We start from the raw sequence: 22119 nt of genomic DNA, 5'->3' as shown, positions 1-22119 counted from the left end.
AATTAGAGAAAGTGATATTGTAGCTACTGACAGAAAGAAACCCATCAAAGGCAATGTTAAGGGGGATCCCAAATCATCAAAGTAGAGCCATTCGGTTGCAAATTGCTTTCTATTTCAGCTTTGTAGGGCAGAGGGTGTTCTGGGATCTTGCTGGTCTGCACACACAGGGCTCTCTATAAAAAAGGAGACCAGAAGCCCCCCGAGAAAAGGAGCTTGAAGTTAAGATGGCCCCTCTGTGTGATTTTGAAGTCCACAGGTTTAACTGAGGGCTCCCTCATGGTATGAGGTCTTTGCCCAAATGGTGACAAATAGAACGTTTATTCTCTGAGGTCAGCAGAAGTTCTTACTTTCTTGGGCTTCTAATTCAAAGTCACCAACGTGCTATATGTGCAAGTTTCTCTGCTAAGTGTTGGCTGTCTCTGTCCACTTCAGATACTTTGATGAGGCCAGTTTTTGATACCCCAAGTGGTTGCAAAGACTACAATCCTAAGGTTTTTTTGTTTTGGTTAGAGTTTTAATTGGTAGGCTTTGGCACCACATGAAATAGACAGCATTCTGCTCCTGCTTCCGGGCCTGTTGTCCCCACAGTCAGCTTCCTGCAGGTCTCTCTCAGCATTCCAAAGCTGGCTCCTTTCTCCAATTGCCAGATCCTCCCTCTCCTTTCTCAGCTGCTGTAACTCCGACAGGAGCAGTCTGCATTTCTTCCCTTCAGGAGAGTACTTGAGAAAGTTGTGCTCATGGGTTCTGGGCCTCTATTTTTCCTCCCCAGCTTTACTGAGATGTAATTGACATGTGACCTTGTATAAGCTTGAAATGTAAAGCATGAGTTCGTAGGCACGTATATTGCAAAATGATTCCACAGTAATGTTAGTTAACATCTATCACCTCACATAGTTATATTTCTTTTCTCGAAATGAGAACTTTTGAGATCTACTCTCTTAGCAACTTTCAAATTGGCAAATAGAGTGTTCTTGGCTCTAGTCACCATGCTGTATATTACACCCCTAGAATTTATTTATTCTATAACTGGAAGTTTGTGGCTTTTGACCAGCTTCACCCATTTCACCTACCTATCACCTCCATAACCACGAATCTGTTCTCTGTGTTTATGAGTTCAGATTTCATAAATTCTACACATAAGTGAGATCATACAATATTTGTCTTTTTCTGTAGCATAAAGCCCTCAGGTTTCAACTACATTGTCACATGTGGCAGGATTTCCCCCTTTTTATGGCTAAGTAATGTTCCTGTGTGTGTGTGTGTGTGTGTGTGTGTGTGTGTGTGTAGACATGTATTTTTTTAATCCGTTCCCCCATTGGTGGGATTATTGGAAATAATGCTGAAATGACATGGGGGTACAGGTATTGCTTCAAGACGGTGATTTCATTTCTTTTGGATATGTTTTGGGTTCTCCTTCTATGGTTCCTCTGACATTGCTCCCACTAAGGTGACTCAGTGTATCTCCTTAGCAAATTTACTGGGATTTTTTTTTTTTTTTGGATGTATCTCTTCTTGGCAGCAATTGTGCTATATGACTACACAATCCCAGATCTCTTAATGCAAGTGTGTAGTACTCCTTTACCTCTCCTACTAGTCAGACTCTCTCAATGTCCTTTAACTATCATTTTCTGATCCCTTTTATTTTTCAAACTCTTTGTTTGACTCATGATCAAAATATGGCCCATGTATTATAATTATTTGATATGTCATTTAAAAGTTTTTAATTAGAGAATTGGCAGGGGTGCCTGGGTGGCTCCGTCAGTTAAGGGTCCAACTCTTGATTTTGGCTCAGGTCATGGTCTTGGGGTCGTGAGATCGAACCCCATGTTGGGCTCTGCGCTCAGCAGGGAGTCTGCTTGAGATTCTCTCTCTACCTCTGCCCCTCCCCATACTCCTGCTCGCTAAATAAATAGATAAATAAATAAATATGTAAACAAACAGGTAAGTAAATAAATAAAATCTTTAAAAAAATAAAACAGGAGAATTGGCAGACTTTTTTTGTAAAAGGCCAGATGGTAATTATTTATCTTCAGGGGCCTTGTGATCTGTCACAACTACTCAACTCCAGAATCATACATATTATAGCACAAAGAACAGCCATACACAATTCATAAATGAATGGACATGGCTATGTTCTAAAAATTTTTTTTTACGAAAACAGTGGGGTAGCCAGATTTGGCCTCTAGACGACAGTTTGCTGTCCCTGTTTTAGTCCATAGGCACTCCCTTCCTTCTGTTTCCTCATGCAGTTTGTTAAAGAAATTCTATCGTGTATTCCACAAAACAAAACTGGATTTTGCTGATTACATGGTCCTCTGTTCCCTGTATTTCCTGTAAATTTGTAGTTCGATCTAGAGGTTTGATCAGACTTAGTTTTGACTTTTTGGCAAGACTGATTCAAAGGAGGTAATGTGTATTTCTGTGAATTGCCATTAATAGGAGTCGACTCTTTTTTTATGATGTTAATAGCTATTGATGATCATTGCCTACATCTATCATTTCATTAGGGTTTGTAAAATAGTGCTTTTTTAAAAAAAGATTGATTTATTTACTGGGGGGGCTGTGAGCACAAGGAGGGGCTGAGGGAGAGAGAATCTCCAGCAGACTCCCTGCCGAGCGTGGAGCCTGAGGCAGGGCTTAATCTCACAACCCTGGGATCATGAACCTGGGCCAAAATCAAGAGTCAGATACTTAACCGACTGAGCCACTGAAGTGCCCCAAATCGTGCTTTTATAATTACATCATTCCTTCTTCATTTACTGGCTGGAACATTTCTTTAAGGGGAAACTTCCCCTCATCAACTGTTTTCTTACCCAGAGATATTTTTTGTATAGGAAAGGTTAAGTAAGTGAGAGATTATTTTTCTTCATTTACAGTTTTCAAAATAGTGACTCAGTCACCTAGCATCCTCCAAAATTGACCAATGAAGGGATTTTTCCTTTAGCGTGACTTTGAATGAATGGACTGAAGAATATTTGAAGTGGGGGCGCCTGGGTGGCTCAGTCGTTTAAGTGTCTGCCTTTTGCTCAGGTCATGATCCTGGGGTCCTGGAACTGAGTCCCACATTGGGCTCCCTGCTCAGTGGAAAGCCTGCTTCTCCCTATCCCTCTGCTGATCCCCCCTGCTTGTGCTCTCTCTTTCTCTTTCTCTCTGTCAAATGAATAAATAAAATCTAAAAAAAAAAAATATTTGAAGTGTTTCAATCCATTGCATTGATATCCTCTTGATGCTCAAATTATGCTATATTGGCCGGTGGGAAATTCTTCAAGGTGAGCTCTCAATGGATTTTAAGATATTCCTTAGTTTCAGGTATGAAGAGATGTTCAGTACATCTTACACATTTATTGCTCTAGTCCTGGCCTCAAGGAGTCCTGTTTCCTTTCAGTGGGAAGTGGTATTTTGAGACCACAATCTGGGCACAAAGGGTGTTCATTACTGCTAGATTAATCTTTATTCTAGGCTTTTTATATATATAAATAAAGCTGGGAATTATTTTAAAGTTGAGATCATCTTGGGCTCATATTGACACTTCCATCCAAATTCAGGACCACAGGATTTTACACAACTGTGTTTATTTTGCCTCTATTCAAATTACTTTGTTTTAAAATCACCAAAAGTACTTTCTTCGTGTTATCCCACGATAGTGGTATGCCACCGTAGAGCTGGGTCCCTTTGCTTCATTCATCTTCTTATTTTTAAAATTTTTAAAAAATTTAATTGTGTTTCATATTCATGTAAAAATTTACAGAATTCCACAGTCAGAGCTGTAGATCTGAAAAGTACACTTTCTCTCTTTCACCTCTGCCCTTCTGTTTCTACGTTCAGTCTTACAAATAACCATTACATTTTTGTTTGTTTGTTTATCCTTCCATTTAAAAAATAAAAGCAAATAGTTCTGTGTCTGTATCCCATCCTCTTCTTAGTTGAATAATCACCTGCTAGAAATGTTTTGTCCGCATTGCCTTTTTTACAATAATATATCCTGGAGATCATCTTATAGCAGTATTGGGGGCTGCTTGGTACTCCACTGTGTAGAGGTACCATAATCTATTCAGTCTCTCTCCTGTAAATAGAGATTTGGGTAATTTCCAGGCTTTTGTTGATCGAATATCTCTGCAGCTAACTTATAAAATTGTCTTTTTTTCCTTTTCTTTTGCCATTGTACCATCCAGATAGATACCTAGAAGTTGGATTGCCAAATGAAAGGTTAAAAGTGCATGAAATTTTACTAGATACTGCCAAATTACCCTCCACCTAGGCTTTTTCATTAAGTATTCCCACCAACAATTGATAAAAATGCCTATTTCCTCATACACTTTCCAAGAGTATGTTATCAAACTTTTTGGAATTCTGTCAGTCTGAAAAATTTTATATGTGTAGTTTTGATTTTCATGTCTCTTACTAATGGTGAGGTTGAGCATCTTTTCCTATGGTTAAGGGACATTTCTATTCTCTGAACTGGCTCTTTGAGTCTCTTGCCATTTTTCTATGAGATTTTTCCTGGTCTTTTTCTCTTTTTATAGTATGGATATAAACCCTTGGTGATATAAATTACAAATCTTTCTCTCAATTTTCCATTCAGCTTTTGACATTTCATATAGTTATTTTTGCCTGAAGTTTGTTTTTATTGTAATACCAAGCATATAAATCCTTTTCCTGATTGCGTTTGGATTTTAAGTCATAGGTAGGAAAGTTTCCCCTACTCCCAGATTAGGGAGGCATTCACTCCCACCCCCCCTTTTTTAGTACTTGTAAGATTTTACTCTATTTTATTTACACTTAAATACCTGATCCATTTGGAATACATATTTGAACATGATATGGGGACCAGCTCCAACCTTATTTATGTCATTATTTAATTATGTCAATAACACTTATTAGTCTTTTTTTTTCCTTACTGATTAGCAATACTGACTTTTTTGTACACTAAATTTCCATATAAAATTGGATCTGTATCTGGATTTTCTGTTGTTCTTTGGCTGATGTTTATTTATGCATCAACACCACACTGTTTTAATGATAAAAGTTTCTATAATTAATTTTAGTATCTGAAAGGGCTAACCACAACATCTCTGCCAGCCCCCACTCTTCCTTTTCAGGATTTTTCTGGCTGTTCTTGCGTGCTTGTTCTTCCAAATATAGGTTATCATTGCTGAGCATGGCTCCAGAAAACAATCTGATGCTTTTTTGTTGTTCTTGTTGCTAATCCCTCCAATTTGTTAATTAATTTAAGAAAGATTTCTGTGATACTGATTGCTTCTATCTGAGAACGTGGTATGTCTTTCCAGTTGTTCAGGGCTAAGTACTTTAGATTTTTTCTTTTTGTCTCCAGATTCTTCTTTGGCTAGCCTACCTTTCTACTTTATATTCTCATGCTTGAAGACTTGAGGATCTTGTTGAATCACACTTATTTCCTTTAAAATGGAAATGCCTAATCTGTTACCCATCCTGTCCCTCCTTCGAGTGCCAGACCCAAAGATGCACATATTCTGCTTTCTATGAGGACTGTTTCTCAAAACTGCTGTTGCTTGGCATGTGTCTTCATTGGCCACGTGCTCCTGAAGCTCCCACAGCCTGTTAGTCAGGGTGTTGTCGCCGGGACCCCGAGGCTGCCGGTCAAGAAATGTGCTGTGGCGTCTTCTGTATTGCAGCAGGCATAAGCCCATCAGTCACGGGACGTAATTGGAGAGTTGGATTATTCCTAGAGTATATTAGTTGGTAGAACTCCACTTTCACCTGCCAATCATGTGTAAGAAAACTAAAATCAGAAAGGCTGAGCTTGCAAAAACTGTCTCAAAATGACAGGCATCTGTCATTCTTTCCCAAAGTTTATGTAATCCTCTAAAACTGACAGTGGCACAGAAAAAGAAATACATCAAACAGAGAGACTCCTTTGCTGTGAATCAGAACACCTCAACTCCCTGACACTCCCTCACTCCCCGCGGTGAAATTGGAGCTTTAAATGGAACCTTAAGAATGGAACAATCTCTAGGTTTATTGATTTTCTTCAATAAGTTTCTTAACCTACTCAGGCGTGTTTTTGTTTTCCAACATAAAGCAGAGTCTAATTCTAAGTGCTTGATGTTAAGTTATTTGAAGTGTTGAAATGAACACAGAAGTTAGTGGGAAACTAATTCAATCAGCTCTTGTTACAAAGAGAAAACAATATAAATACCCGTTAGACAATATTTATTTATTTGATGCCACAAAACATAAGAGTTAGCTTTCAAAAATATGTAAAATAAAGTTGGCATGATATAAGGAAATAAATCCCAGGACCAGAAAAATGTAAATCAGGACACAAGGGCACAATTGCTGGGCAGCCGTGGTGGGGTGTGTGTTTCGGAATCCAGAAGTAGAGACTGGAGAATCTTAAATATTTACTACCGATGAGTTGAATATTCATTTCTAAGATTCCTAGTGCCCAAGCTAAAAACAAAAATATAGTCATCAACTTCATTTTCTATGTAGGAGATACTGAATGGTGGATTGGCCGTGTCTTCATCAAATTCTTTACTGAATATACTAACAGGTCTTTATCACTCTTTTTTTGTGGTAGCCTGAACATGAGGCAAAGCTATGATGCTGAAGTATGAACTACGATTCAGAAGGATATTCTGAGACAGTATGATGCCAAGCTCATGGTCTAGCTAAGCCCATAGCCTCAATAATCATTGGGTCATGCCTTTGTAGAGGGGCCTATAGGAAAGGAGATCTTAGTTTGTCTGAAAGGAAGAGTGGAGGGTGGCAGAGATGTTGTCATTAGCCCTTTTAGATACTAAAATGAATCACAAAACCTTTATCATGAAAATAATGTGGTGTTAAAATTACTCTGAATTATAAAATCAGAAGTTTATATAGTTAGGGGTGCCTGGGTGACTCAGTCGGTTAAGCACCTGACTCTTGATTTTGGCTCTGGTCATGATCTCTGAGCTCTGTGCTGAGCATGGAGCCTGCTTAAGTTTCTTTCTCACTCCCCCAACCTCTCTGCCCCTCCCCCCTTACTTGTGTGTACACATACACTCTCTCTCAAAAAAAGAAAGAAGGTTATACTGTTAAAGGGAGCTATTTTCAGAAATGCCAATGGAAACTTGTGCTTCATTGTTTTTGGAAAACCAACATAATTAAAGCTTATTTTCCACTTCTTAGACACATCAGAAATCACCTGGACTCCTACAGAATGCCTTTCTTTAAAAGTTCAGTTGTTGGTGTCACATGGGTGGGGCCCAAAGCCCACAGCGGTGAAACCTAAAGGAATTATGACTAGAGCTGGTTCTGGAACACCAAGAAAACACCTTGGGGTGGCTTCCCCATCTACATAGCTCGCAGAGCTGGGGAGGGGGGTCTGGAGAGCTGCCGGCTGTTGGTGAACACGCTAGCTAGATCAGACTTTTCTTGGAAGTTGTGAATGGGAAAATATATATATATTTTTTTGTAAGAGTTGCTGTGCAAATTTATTGGCCTCATTAGTAATTAGTGAAGGTTTTATGAACAAAGAGATGGCACATAAACATTCAGCTTGTGCTGTGCATGGTTTCCAAATCACAGTACTTGCTGTGATTTATGAACGGAAATGAGAGTGGAGAAACGTGGGCTATGGCATGCATCTCCAGTGAACGAAAGCAATTGCAATCCTTTCATAGTGTCACACGGAACCTCTCAGTAATAAACAGAAAGGCGTTCAAAGGGTTCCTGTCATTAATGCATTTTGCCAACCTTTGCCTCCTGGAAACCAGGGTATGGGGCTGCATTCAGACAGTGCAGGTGTCCTCCCCCCTCTGACATTTGGGTTCCCACAGCACTCCACAGGTAGAGGGAGACCTGGGAGCTGACTTCTCCAGGTCTACACTGACTATGACATAAAAGCCTGGGAGCCCCTTTCTTGCACCCTCCTTGCTGTTTGGACTCCTCTGTCTGCCTTTCCTCCTAGAAGTGCAAATAAGAAGAGTATTGGACACACCTAAGTTAGAGAAATGGAGCATACCTTAGTTAGTTATTTTTGCTTTCCTACCCTTTTCATAGCATCCTTTATTATGAGAATGAAACATAACTGGTTATTTGCATCGCTGTTCTTACTCCAAACAGGAGAAAGATTGTTGCTCTTCGAGTTAGATGGAGCTGGATTTGAATGTCATATCTGCCACGTAGTTATTTGTGCAAATTACATAACTCCGTTGAGCCTCCCTGGCTTCTCTGTAAAATGGGGGCAGTGCTACTGACCCCAGGGTAAGTCAGGTCGTTGTAGGGACCAAGTGAAATAAATCACACAAAGCACATTGCCCAGTGCTTGGCACACAGTGGACCCTCAGTAAAAGTTTGTGTTCTGACCTTTCATGTGGTTAGATGCCAGGTCCAGGCTCTTTCAAAGACAGTGCCATTCTGTGGACAGTGGGAAAGCAGATGGAAGCTTTTGGGAAGCCATCAATTACTCTCAGAATAGGTCAGACTTTTCATTGCTGGCTCTTCTTTCTAAGGTCCTGTGTGGATAAAGCTCGAGACCCCGCAATCCTGGCAGCTGAGGAAACAGAATTCCAGAGCCATGGGGCTGGCTAGGGGGACTCCTTGGGCAGTAGGGTTCATTTCCTCCAGAACCAGGTGTTTTCTTCTAGAATTACACAAATATGCGTTTTGGCAGAGATGTCAGAGCATGGAGGACAACCGCACGGGTCAGGCCTAGGAGGGGCAGGCCTCCTGGGGCTCCTAGGGCTCTGTCTGAGCCCTGATAGTATTCTATCTGTGGCTCCCACCCACAGTCAGTCTTGAGACTCACTCAGACTAACCAAACTCTCCAAAGACCAGATGCCAGACTACTCTGTGTTGTGATGGATATTCCTTCCACCTAGGTCACACCCTTCCAGATATCTGGGAGCTCTGTGAGCAACTGGGGATCATCATTATCATCTTCAAAACCACCATTTATTGAGTGTCCACTGTGCGCTGAGTACAAACATGTTTTGTTTTTTTTTTTAAGATTTTATTTATTTCCTTTAGAGAGAGAGCACACAGGGGAGGAGCAGATGGAGAGGGACAAGCAGACTCTGTACTGAGCACAGAGCCCAATGTGGGGCTCGATCCCATGACCCTGAGATCACAATCTGAGTCAAAATCGAGAGTCGGATGCATAACCAACTAAGCCACCCAGGTGCCCCGAACATGTTCTTAATCTTAGGTTATGTTTCCTGCCTCTGTAATGGCCAGGCCAAAGAAGTGATCAGAGCGGATGTGAGAGAGGGCAGATGGGATGTCTAATGCAACCTCTAATCCTACAGCAACCCCACAAGGGAAATGATACCAGTGTTACTGCACTGATGAAGCATCTGAAGGCAGGAAAAGTGGAATAACTGACTTACGGTCATGTAGCTCTAAATGGCAGGGCCAGAATTTAAATGTAGCCTCATGTGAACTTTACAGCATGTGTTAGATTGCTCTGCTGTGGTACTAGACTAGACACTTTCCCTTTGTCCCTCTAAATTCTCTCTCCAGCCTTCTCTGCCCAGGGAAGATGATCCATAGGAATTGTATCAAAGTGCTCTCTTTCCCACTGGCTTCTGGTTGGGGTAGTACAATGAGGAGCACATTGAGTGATCAGAGGGAGAAGGGTGTGATCAGGGTGTTATTTCTTTGGCTCCTTCCCTAAAGGTTGCCTGGGACTGGCTATGTCCCACAGTGATCCTGTTTTTTCCCAGGATGTGCGTCCATACTTTTCTTTCCCTCTTGGTTCTTGTGAATGCCCCCCTTCCTTTGCCCTTTCAATGCCAGGGGGCAGTGTTATTAGTCAGTTGTGATTTCCTTACTCTACCCACACCCCTTCGATTGGCTTGATTGGAGTGTGCTGTACTCTGTTGGTGGGACCCTGGTTAGTCCAGTCACCTCCAAGATGTGGCTGGAAAAGTGTAAAGTCATAGCACGCATCGTGTCTGGTTAGGTCCGCCTCAGTGTCACTTACACATAGCAGAGAGCGATCTCTCCAGTGACCAAAGATGACTCATGTACTCGATGTACTCTACCAGGCAGTATTGAGGAACGTTAATACATCGTTGTTCATGATTTCTCCTTATCTAAGTTTCACGAAGACAAACTTCTTTCCATGTACAAAATTTTTCTCAGATATATTAATAATTTGACAGTAATGGCTTCCCCTTCCACTATGCTTTGCTTTGAGGTCCAGGCCCATGTCTGCCTTCTTCAGTTGGGGTGACATCCATTCTTTCAGGTGCTCCTGCATGTAGCTAATCTCTTTAGTTCTGGGTGGATTATGCTCATTTTACTCATGGGGGATCAGAGTATTTCCAAGTATTTGGGAGACAGAGAAGAGCTATCAGTTCAGTTCGTCAGGTTGTAATCCTGTTGGACCTATGCTCCAACTTCCTCCTTGAAGCCCGAATGTCTTCCCTTCCATAGCCAGGACTCTGCTGGGAGGAGGAGAAGAGGTGGGCCCCTGTCTCCTCTCTGCAAACTCTAGCTCCACTTTTATGCCTCTCAGTGCCTCCAAGGTGTTCAGCAATTCGCTGCATTCATTTTGAATAATAAAAAAAGACCAGCTCTGAGTTTGAACAAACATGTTTTTATTCAGGGTTTAAAGCATTTCTTTTATGGCTCCCCTGCCGTGCCTCTGATTGTTTCCCTTTCCGTGGAGCTTGAGTGATTGTTTATTAAACATAATAATAATAATAAAGTGGAGGTAGGGTCTCTTAGCTGGCATTAGTTCAGATTCCAATTTAATCTTTCCCCGGCCTCACTTCATTAGGACTCTGTTTGCTTGTATATTTCATAACCAGCATGAGTCATGGTGAATGAAGTCAAGCCTCAGAATAACATGTCAGTAAGATGATTGTTCATGGAACACATAGTACCTCTGGTCTATAATTAAAAAAAAACTGGCTTAAAAAATAACAGTAAGAAACTTGTTTCATTGCATAGAAACTAGGAGCTTTGAAGTAGCAAAGGTTGCCTTCCAGAGCCAAGAGACCTGTCCCTATGAATGTCAGGACATGCCAGGACAGGGAGAAATGTTTCCTGATCTCTTTGAGGGGTGAACAGGGTGCTTCTGGACCACTGAAAGGCTAGGAGGGGCATGAACCTTCAATACTTATTTTTCCAGAAACAGTGTTCTCAGAACAATGGGCTATGCCTCTTATTAGCAGTGTGGCCTCAGCTCCTTCACTACAATGCTACATCCTGCAGCTTTTGTACAGATTACAAGACAGTTTGGACTGTAAGTGATTAGCAGAGTGCTTCTCACATGGCTGGTGCCCAATGTATGGTAACTGTTCTCGTTATTGTGCAAGATTATGTTACAAATAACCTTATCAATTTGTCAGAAATAATGATCGTCTCCTAGGGCCTTGGGTCATGATTAGTAGAGATAAAGACGATGCCGTTCAGATGTGGGTCTTAGGTGAACACACAGATTCAGAAGGGCAAGAAATGGTCTTTGGTTATAATGAGAAAAGAAGACATCCTGTGTGTCTGGAGTTGGAGACAACTCCCCAAGAACATGGTCAAGTTACATAAAAAAAAAAAAAAAAAAAACACCCAAAATAAAAAATGAAAACTAACCCACTGGTTGCCTGACAAAGAAGATATGAAGGGGGCAAATAAGCATATGAAAACACATCCTACATCATCAGGAAATGCAAATTAAAAGAACAATGAGATACCACTATACACCTTTTACAATGGCCACAATCCAGAACACTCACAACACCAAATGCTGGTGAGTATGTTTAGCAACGGGAACTCTCATACATTGCGGATGGGAATGCAAAATGGCACAACCATTTTGGAAGACAGTTTGGCAGTTTTTTATAAAACTAAACATCCTTTAAAAAAAAAGATTTATCTATTTTGAGAGAGAGAGGGAGAAAGAGAGCGCACAGTAGGGAGGTGCAGAGGGAGAGTGAGAGAGTGTCCCAAGCAGACTCAGGCTGAGCACAGGGCCCCACACAGAGCTAAATCCCAGGATCCTGAGATCACCACCAGAGCCAAAACCAGGAGTCGGGGGCTTAGCCACCTGTGTCACCAAGCCTCCCCCAAACTAAACATACTCTTACCATTTAATCCAGCAATTATAGTCCTTGATACTTGCCCAAAGGAGTTGAAAACTTATGTCCACACAAAAACCTGCATGCTGATGTTTATAGCAGCTTTGTTCCTAATTGCTAAAATGTGGCGGCAGCCAAGATGTCTTTCGTTAGGTGAATGAATAGATATATTGTGGTATATCCAGACAATGAAATGTCATTCAGTGTTAAAAAAAAAAAAAAAGAAAAGAAAAGAAAAGGAAAAAGAAAAGAAAAAAAAGAGCTATCGAGCCTAAAAAGACATGGAGGAACTTAAATGCATATTACTAAGTGAAAGAAGCCAACCTGAAAAGGCCACAAACAGTATGAGTCCAATTATATGACATTCTGGGAAAGACAAAGCTATGGAGTAAAAACATCAGTGGTTGCCAGGGCTTGGGAGGGGGGAGGGAGGGATGAATAGGTAGAACATAGAGGATTTTTAAGGCAGTGAAAGCACTTTGTATGATACTGTAATGATATGGATACATGTCATTAGATATTTGTCTAAACCCATAGAATGTACAACACCAAGAGTGACTCCTAATTAAACTATGGACTTTGGGTGATTATGATGTGTTAATGTAAGTTCATAGATTGTAGCAACTGTACCAATCAGGTGGAAAATGTTAATAATGAGGAAGGCTGTGCATGTGTTGGGGACAGAGGATATATAGCAAATCTCTTTACCTTCTCCTCAGTTTAGCCATGAACCTAAAACTGCTCTTAAAAAATTGTCTTAAAAAAAGGCAGTTGCTGGACTGCTATGCAGAAGACAAGGATAGGATTTGAGGAAGAAACAAGAGCCTGAAGTCTGGAAACGGGAGGCTGGGGTGGCATGGGTGGGCAAGCATGCGGGCCCAAGGTTAAGGAAGTCCAAAACTTGGGAGAACAGAAATGTGCCCGGGGCTTTGAAGCTTTTTGTTGTGGGATCTGTGATGTAAATCTTCTCTTCTCTGTCTTCCAGGATAGCCTAGGGTTCATCCATCTAGTTTACAAATTCTTTTGTTTGTTTGGACTTTTTAGGGAAACTCAAAATTTGCTGAATTCTACCAGTTGGTTGTCATAGGTGAAAACTGGGAGTTTCATAAGATGTTGGAGTCAGAGAAAGATGAAGCAGTTGGCTCTGGTTTATAGTAAGAAACACATCCTAGATGTCCGCGGAGGATGCCAGCTAGGGGATGCTGGTCTCCTAAGGTCAGGTACTCAGCTGAGCTCACATGTCCTAGTTTGAGGTTGGTCCAGTTGGCTCCAGTAAAGCAAGGGCACTCCTCCCCCCATAAACCCTCTGTACGTGGTGGTAATATTTCTTTTTCTTTTTTTCCATTATTATTATTATTATTTAAATTCAATTAGCCAAGATATTGTACATCATTAGTTTTTGGTGTAGTGTTCAATGATTCATCAGTTGTGTATAACACCCAGCGCTCATCACATCACTTGGCCTCCTTAATGCCCATCACCCAGTTATCCCATCCCCCCTCCCACCTCCCTTCAGAAACCCTCAGTTTGTTTCCCAGAGTTAAGAGTCTCTTATGGTTTGTCTCCCTCTCTGATTTCTTTTTTTTTTTTTTTTTAAGATTTTATTTATTTATTCGACAGAGAGAGAGACAGCCAGCGAGAGAGGGAACACAAGCAGGGGGAGTGGGAGAGGAAGAAGCAGGCTCATAGCAGAAGAGCCCGATGTGGGGCTCGATCCCATAACACTGGGATCACGCCCTGAGCCGAAGGCAGACGCCCAACCGCTGTGCCACCCAGGCGCCCCTCCCTCTCTGATTTCTGCCCATTCAGTTTTCCCTACCTTCCTTTATGATCCTCTGCACTATTTCTTATATTCCACAAATGAGTGAAACCATATGATAATTGTCTTTCTTTGATTGACTTATTTCACTTAGCATAATACCCTCTAGTTCCACCCATGTCAATGTAAATGGTAGGTATTCATTCTTTCTGATGGCTGAGTAATATTTCATGGTATGTGTATGTATGTGTGTGTGTATTATATATATAAATAATATAAATATATATAATATAAATAAATATAAAAGATCTATATCTATCTATCTATATATATATACACACACATCTTCTTTATCCATTCATCTGTTGAAAGACATCTCGACTCCTTCCACAGTTTGCCTATTGTGGACATGGCGGCTATGAACATTGGGGTGCAGGTGCCTCTTCTGTTCACTGCATCTGTATATTTGATGTAAATACCCAGTATTGCAGTTGCTGGGTCATAGGGTAGCTCTATTTTTAACTTCTTGAGGAACCTCCATACTGTTTTCCGGAGTGGCTATACCAGCTTGCATTCCCACCAACAGTGTTAAGAGGGTTCCCCTTTCTCCACATCCTCACCAACATTTCTTCTTCCCTACTTTGCTAATTTTTGCCATTCTAACTGGTGTCAGGTGGTATCTCAGTGTAGTTTTGATTTATATTTCTCTGAGGACAAGTGATGTTGAACATTTTTTCATGTGTCTGTTGGCCCTTTGTGTGTCTTTTTTGGAGAATTGTCTGTTCACGTCTTCTGCCCATTTCTTAACTGGATTATTTATTTTTTGGGTGTTGAGTTTGATTACGTTTTTTTATCAATCTTGGATATCAGTCCTTTATCTGTTATGCCATTTGCAAATATCTTCTTCCATTCTGTAGGTTATCTTTTAGTTTTGTTGACTGTTTTCCTTGCTGTGCAGAAGCTTTTTATCTTGATGAAGTCCTAATAGTTCATTTTCGCTTTTGTTTCTCTTGCCTTTAGAGACATGTCTTGAAAGAAGTTGCTGTGGCCAATGTCGAAGAGGTTTCTGCCTATGTTCTCTAGGATTTTGATGGATTCCTGTCTCCCATTTAGTTCTTTCATCCATTTTGAATTTATCTTTGTGTATGGTGTAAGAGAATAGTCCAGTTGCATTCTTCGGCATGTGACTGTCCAATTTTCCCAGCACCATTTATTGAAGAGACTCTTTTTTCCATTGGATATTCTTTCCTGCTTTGTCAAAGATTAGTTGACCATAGAATTGAGCATCCATTTCTAGGCTCTCTATTCTGTTCCATTGATCTATGTGTTCTTTTTTTTGTGCCAGTACCATGCTGTCTTGATGATCACAGTTTTGTAATATAGCTTGAAGTCAGGAACTGTGAGGTCCCCAGCTTTGGTTTTCTTTTTCAACATTCCTCTGGTGATTTGGGGTCTTTTCTGGTTCCATACAAATTTTAGGATTGTTTGTTCCAGCTCTGTGAAAAATGTCGATGGTATTTTGATAGGGATGGCATGAATGTGTAGATTGCTCTGGGCAGCATTGGCATTTCACAATGTTTATTCTTCCAATCCATGAGCATGGAATGTCTTCCTCAAATTCTTTAACAAGTGTTCTGTAGTTTCTAGAGTACAGATCCTTTACCTCTTTGGTTGGGTTTATTCCAAGGTATCTTATGGTTTTTGGTGCAATTGTAAATGGGATCGATTCCTTACTTTCTCTTTCTTCAGTCACATTGTTAGTGTATAGAAATGCAACTGATTTCTGTGCATTGACTCCATTCTAGGGTCTTTGGAAAGTCTCTATTGGTATGAGGTCTGACTTGACATGCACAGCTCTTTATTCTCAGGAAAGTTACTTAACCTTTGTGATTGCTTGCCTTGGTTGTGTAAAACTGGGATATAAATAGGCCTCCTTCACACAGTTGTTGTCCAGATCAGTTGTAGCATACACAGTATACTTAATACTGTGCCCAGCACATAGTAGGCACTCAATGAAGAGTAGCTTTGAAGATAACGATGATGACGATGTTGATGGTGATGATGATGATGGTGCTGATGGTGATGATGGTAATGAAAGAGGAGGATGAGGATGAAGAAGAAGTCATGAAGGAGGAAGGGAATGATGGTGATGATGATGATGGTGATGGTGATGATGATGATATGATGATATGTTGTTGCCACTAGAAGGCAGTATGGTACAGAGTAAATAGATATTGGATGAATGATTCTCATCAGTCAATGGCCTTTTACTGCATGAAGCTTTCCCTAGTTAGGTTTAGGGCTTCTGGGCAAGTACGGTAGGGGAGTGACTTTGTATCCCTCTCAGCTTCTGGCTGAGCCATGGAGGTGTTAGTAAACAGCTGTAATTGGGTGATCCACGGAAGGAAAGTATGCTAGACTCACTCTCAGTTCGTTCTCCATCTGCAGAGGTCTATTGGTGGTCATCTTCCTGGTCAGTCAGAAACAAAGGCCCCTATCCTCAGCAGGGTCATGTTTCTATAACTCACATTCTCTTGGTGATCCTTAGTTCTTCTTTTTTTTTATTTTTAAGATTTTATTTATTTATTGAGAGAGAGAATGCACACAATTAGGGGAAGGGGCAGAGGGAGAGGGAAAAGCAGACTCCTTCCTGAGCAGGGAGCCTGATACGGGGCTCCATCCCAGGATCCTGAGATCACTGTGGTCCTTACTTCTCACTCATTGTCACCTTCAGTCTCTTTCTGTGTGTGTGGCCATTCATGTCTGTCTTTTTCTGTCTTTTATTTTCTTCTTCTCTTTCTTCTTCTTCCGCTTAATCCCTCTGTCTGATCCCTCTATATCTCCCTCATTTTCCCTTACTATTTCTTTCTTCTTTTCCTTTCTTCCCATATTTTTTCCCACCTCCACCTTCTTTCCCTCCACTGTGAGAGGACAGCAACAAAGGGGTCAGGGCTGGGTGCCCAAGTGACTGGTCACTGTCTGGAGCTGCTATAGAGGTTAGGAAGCCCCACCTATTCTGGGGGTGGGACAGCAGAGTGCTACTCTTTCTCTCCTCTCCATCCCTACCATAAGCATGCTGCTGCCAGGGTCCCAAGATCCTGGGAAACTATAGGGAGATTTAGAGAGTGGAGGAGTGTTATTAATTTTCCTCCCAGTTCTAGCTCAGGGGATTCGAAAAAAAGCATCTAAGGTTGGGTGGCTCAGAGTAATAGACCTTCATAGGGAGAAACTTTAGGGTAAAGAACGCAGTCTGGGCTCTGGAATTTTTGGCTTCTAGTCCTAAGCCTTCCACATACTTATCTGTGCATTTTTTGGTAAGTTGCTTCCTCTGTCTGGGCTGCAGTTCTCTCATCTGGGAAATAGAGGGTTTAAACCGCCTTCCAAGGCAACTCTGCCTCTAGGCCCCCAACAATTTGAGAAGTATATTGAGAAGTAAAATTCTATGTTACCACTCATACCTAACACTTTACCACAATCCAGTACTGATCTTAGGACAACTGTGGCCTCATCTCTTGTCTCAATGCTCATGTGGAAACCAGCTCAATATATTGAAGTACCATTTTGGTGTGGACATTTGTCCTTTGAGTTCTGGCCAGCACATGCACATACTTTTCCTGCAAATAAACCTTCAGATTGTTCTACTGGAAGATTATGACATGAACAAGGTCAATGTGCAGTTTGTAAATTTATTTCAGGACCCTACCCATTTCTAGTCACTGTTGGGCACTCCATTGCTCCATTTGCATGCACTTGGCACAGATAGAGTGGGGAAGAGCCTCCTTTCTGTCCAAACATCCCTATGTTTTTGGAGTGATTGATTCTTTCTCAGTCTTATGATGTGGCTCTAATGAGGGATGTCTGTCCTAATTTTCCCACCTCCCTACACCCAGGGCTGGGCATGTGACACAGAGACCAGCCAATGTCCTTCTGGAAATGGCTTTTTTGCTTTGGTATGGATGTGGAACTGCTGGCATTTATGTCCCCTGCCCCATGTAGAAATCAGTTCTGTAAAGGAGAGAACAGAGCCAGTGCTCTGAGAGAAGCAGAGATAAGGGATGGGTGAAAGGGATCCTGGTGGCATTTGAGTTCTTGGTTCTGTATCTCAGGCTGAAATGATCCAGATTTCTGTCTCCCCAAAGCTTGGTTATTGAAACCTTCTTTAAATTCAGCTTGGCAAACCACCAAGTGCCTCCAATAAACTTCCCTTTTTGCTTAAGCCAGTGTGGGATGGTCTCTCTCACGTATATTCTGATAGAGTGGGACAGCAGTGAAGGTGGTTGTATTAGGGCTCTCCAGAGAGATAGAACCAATAGGAGGTTAATTTCAATAAATGAAATTTATTGTAAGGAATTGGCTCAGGTGATTATGGTGGCCGAGATGTCACATGATCTGCCATTTCCTAGCTGGGGAACCAGGAATGCCAGTGTGTGGTTTGAATGCTTAAGAGCCAGAGGGCTGGTGGTGTGGATTCCAGTCTGGTGTAAGGCCTGAGAACCAGAAGTGCTGAGGGCAGAAGATCCCTGTCCCAGCTCATGTAGTTAGGCAGAGAGAGCATCTAACCTGGTTAGATAATGTCTGTGCACATTGGGGAGGATTATCTGCTCTACTCAGTCCATCAATTCACATGCTAATATCTTCCAGAAATGCCCTCACAGGCACACCAGACATAAAGATATTGGGGCATCCTGTGGCCCTGTCAAGTTGATACATAAATTAACCATCACAGTGGCCCAGAGGCTGGACGGGTTGGCCGCGTCACGTGCTCAGCTGGGGAGCAGGTCTCCACTTCCTCATTGTGTCTCTGCTCTGCCCCCTCCGTGCTGTGTAACCACCTGTGATCTGTTTACCTGCTCTGCACCCCCTGGAAGTTCACTCGGCCTCTGAGCCTCGCCTTCAACCTGACAGTTGAAAAAATTGAACTAAATAATCTCTTGGGATGCTATTCTGGCATGAACATCCTCTTTATAATTCCAGGAGGAAATAAAGGCATTAGAAACTATATTAGAAAGCATTCTCTCCACTTTTTTCTCAAACCTCTGAGCTGCCAAAGGCAGCACTGTTCTCCCTGTCTTCTGCTCTGTTTCCCTCCATCTATAACTCTGAGTGAATATTTGAGATTTACCCCCTACCCCAGCTTCACTAGATGACTTCCTTCTGGCTCCGGGGAGTCTTGAGAGGTGGTGTGGCAGAACTGAGGAGAGCAGAAAGGATAGGACGTGGGGCATGGGAAGGTCGTGGGAATTGTGGAAACAGCAAACTGGCATGCTCTCCTTTGGGCCATAATGTACAGTCCCTGTCTCAAGGGCCAGTTTCATCAGTCTAGGAAACAGAGTCTGGGGCATTAGATGCATGGCTGGGCCCGAGAGATATCCTGCCTTCCACTCATCCACTGAGGGTAACTACAGTGTTATTCCAAATACAAAAGTGTAATTTTATGGCTTAGACTCTGGGTCAGATGGTCGTGGGTTCCAGCACCATCACCTCTTCATACTCTGTTACCTTGAACAAATTATTGAACCTCGGTTTCCTCATCTGTGAAATGGGGGTACTGATACCTTCCTCCCAGTTTTGCTGTGAGAATTCAGTTAAGGCACAGGGTCTGGTATGTGGTCAATGCTTAGCAAAACCCACATCAATACTTGTGTTAATCAGTTACATTTTGGAGCATGGTATTTAAAAAAATGGATGGATCAGTCTGAATTCTGGTTTTGACCTAAGTTGCAAATTCTGACTGTATTTCATAGATATGGCAAGCCTTCTCTGACCACTAAACTGACCTAAAGAGGATGTTTGTGTATAACAAAGGCAAAACTACCCTTATATTTTAATTTCACTTACATATTTTTGGAGCACTTTTTATTATGGAGCTCCTTTATAGTTTTAATGCAGGCCATTCAGTTGTTTTGAAGTTTTATGTTTTTTGTTTTTTTTAGTATTAGGCCCACGCTCCAGAGAGAGGCATTTTGATACTTACCAATACACTTTTTGGGAGACAACTTTCCCCAAATTTTTTCATAAATATTTTAAATAATTGCTGTTTAAAACGGCTCACAGTATCCAAAAGAGTATATTCAAAGCACTCACTTTCTACGGTATCTGACAGGAAAACTGCCTGCCTGTTGGAACAAACAGAATAAGCTTGTCAATGATTTCTATGGAATTTTTCTATTATTTCCTTTCTACATAAAATCCTATAAAGCAACTTTTTTTCTTTTTCTTTTTTCTTTTTGTACAGTGACTTAAAAAAAGAAAAAAAAGGTTTGAGTGGATACAGCTATCTTACTGAATAAGAAATAATTTTTCTACTCTCCAATGACTTCTGTTCTGCTGCTCTCCTCTGGTGTTGGGAAACAGGGAGGTAAAATACTCTTTATTTCAACTTATTGTGGTAATTTAGATAATGACAACAATTATAAGACAGGAAAGAGTTTATAAAGCAACCCTCTCCTAACTTCTAAAGAAGAGATCAAAGAGAGTGAAGGAGGAAGGAGACAAATTATTACTCAAGCCCTATGGTGAGTGCTTCATAGCAGCCTTCATCTAATTGAGTCCTAGAAATCCTACCAAAAAATCCCTGCAAATGAACATGTGCCCAAACACTACCCTCAGAATCACAGGAAAATGCATGCACATAAATGTATGCACACCTATACCTCTGTTTAAGTTACATGTGAGAGGGAAGGCCAAGAACCATGCTCAAGGGCCCCGTGTAGGCGGTCCCACATGGATAGTTACATGGGCCTCTTCTAAGATCACAGCTCTCCTTGGAGACTCTGGGGAATGAGGCTGTAAACAGCTCTAGTCAGGCTCACAGGGAGGTAACCAGCCACCCTCTCCATATTGTTGGCCACAGAAAAATTGGGATGGGAAAGGAGCTATGTGACAGCTATGTGACAGCACTTGAAGGACTGGTATTAAGTTGTAAGTGGTGGGGGTGGTATGAATGGGCAAGGAGGCTGGCAGTTGCCTGAGACTCCTCCTGTGGGCTGAGCTGTTATGGCATGGCCTTCCTAGGATGGGCCTCTCTCAGGAGTGCAGTGAGCATCTCTGGGCACTGTGCTGTGATCCTGGGGCTGTCCAGCTTCCCTTAGCACAGGGGTATCTGTGGTCCCCTGGACTACAAGCTGCTCATGGGAGATGACCTGGTTTCTCCTTTGGGGTATAAATGATGCGTGGGAACTCACAGCCAACAGGTGGGGCTCTGCAGGCCTCTGCCAGCTTTCTGGAGGAAGGCCCATAACTTCAGGAGATAAGGAAAAGAGGGAGATAGAAGGAGTCAGAAAGATTTGAAGCCAGAGCAAGGGCAAGTGACAGGGATAGGGACAGCATGGGAAAGGATGAGAAAGGGAGAGATGGCAAGATGGAAAGGGAGAAGAAGAAAGAGAATCAGAGTAAAGGGAAGGAGACAGAAAGATAGAGAACTGAGAGAAAGGCAGAGAAGTAGTACAAGAAATTAGAGAGAGGTCTGGGAACTCACTTTGGGATGTCTCAGCTACCCATGATGGTCATGTCTGTGCCCCTCCCCAGCATATGCCCACCAGCATATGACATATGTGGTCTTTCCTCAAACTTTCTGAGGTTGGCTCCAGTTCCAGGAGGAGCTGGAATACAGTCTATGACTTAGAGACTCATGACTGAGACTGAGAACCCATTCAAGCACATAAGTAGCCCTAGTAAGAGGCCTTGTCTGCCCGAGGCTGAGCCCTGCAGGCTAGCAGAACAGAAGTATTTAGTGCATCAGAATAAGGGTGAGTGGGAATAAGGATGCTGCCCCATTGGTAAGGCTGGTCTCCAGTAAGACTTGGGGAAGGATCTAAGACCCAAAGATCTGATAGTGACATCTCGATCAACCTGGTTCACTGGGAGAGGTAGGTTCCAAGGGTTCCAGGCATTATGGCTCAAACACAAACGAGACGGCAGGTGGCCAGAGAGTGAGGGACAGGAGAGAGTTCTCAGGGGGATGTCCCTGCTTGGTGTGATCACCCTTGCTCAAAAAGGGCCACCTCCCTCCAGTCTTCAACCCCCTACCCTGCTGTAGCTTTCTCCAAGCAGCTCTCTCCCAATCCGTAAATGAAAGAGCTGCAGTTTGAGCCCAGGTCTGTCTGAGGCCAAAGCTCATAAACTCTTTGTTGGACAGGGAAGTGCCCTGCGGCAGTGAAATCTGGAAATAGGGAGATGGACACTAGGGAGAATGAGGCTCATGGTCACCTCTGCAATCGTGCCTTGTGCCAGATGGATGGTGCAAGTGGAGACAGTGTGTACTCAGCCCTGAGACAATGGGGACAAGAGGAGGGAAGTGCCACGGGAACCATAATC

Source organism: Ursus arctos, unplaced genomic scaffold (genome assembly GCF_023065955.2).
Source record: "Ursus arctos isolate Adak ecotype North America unplaced genomic scaffold, UrsArc2.0 scaffold_7, whole genome shotgun sequence".
Lineage (NCBI taxonomy): Eukaryota > Metazoa > Chordata > Mammalia > Carnivora > Ursidae > Ursus > Ursus arctos.
Note: the sequence above shows the minus strand (reverse complement) of the source record.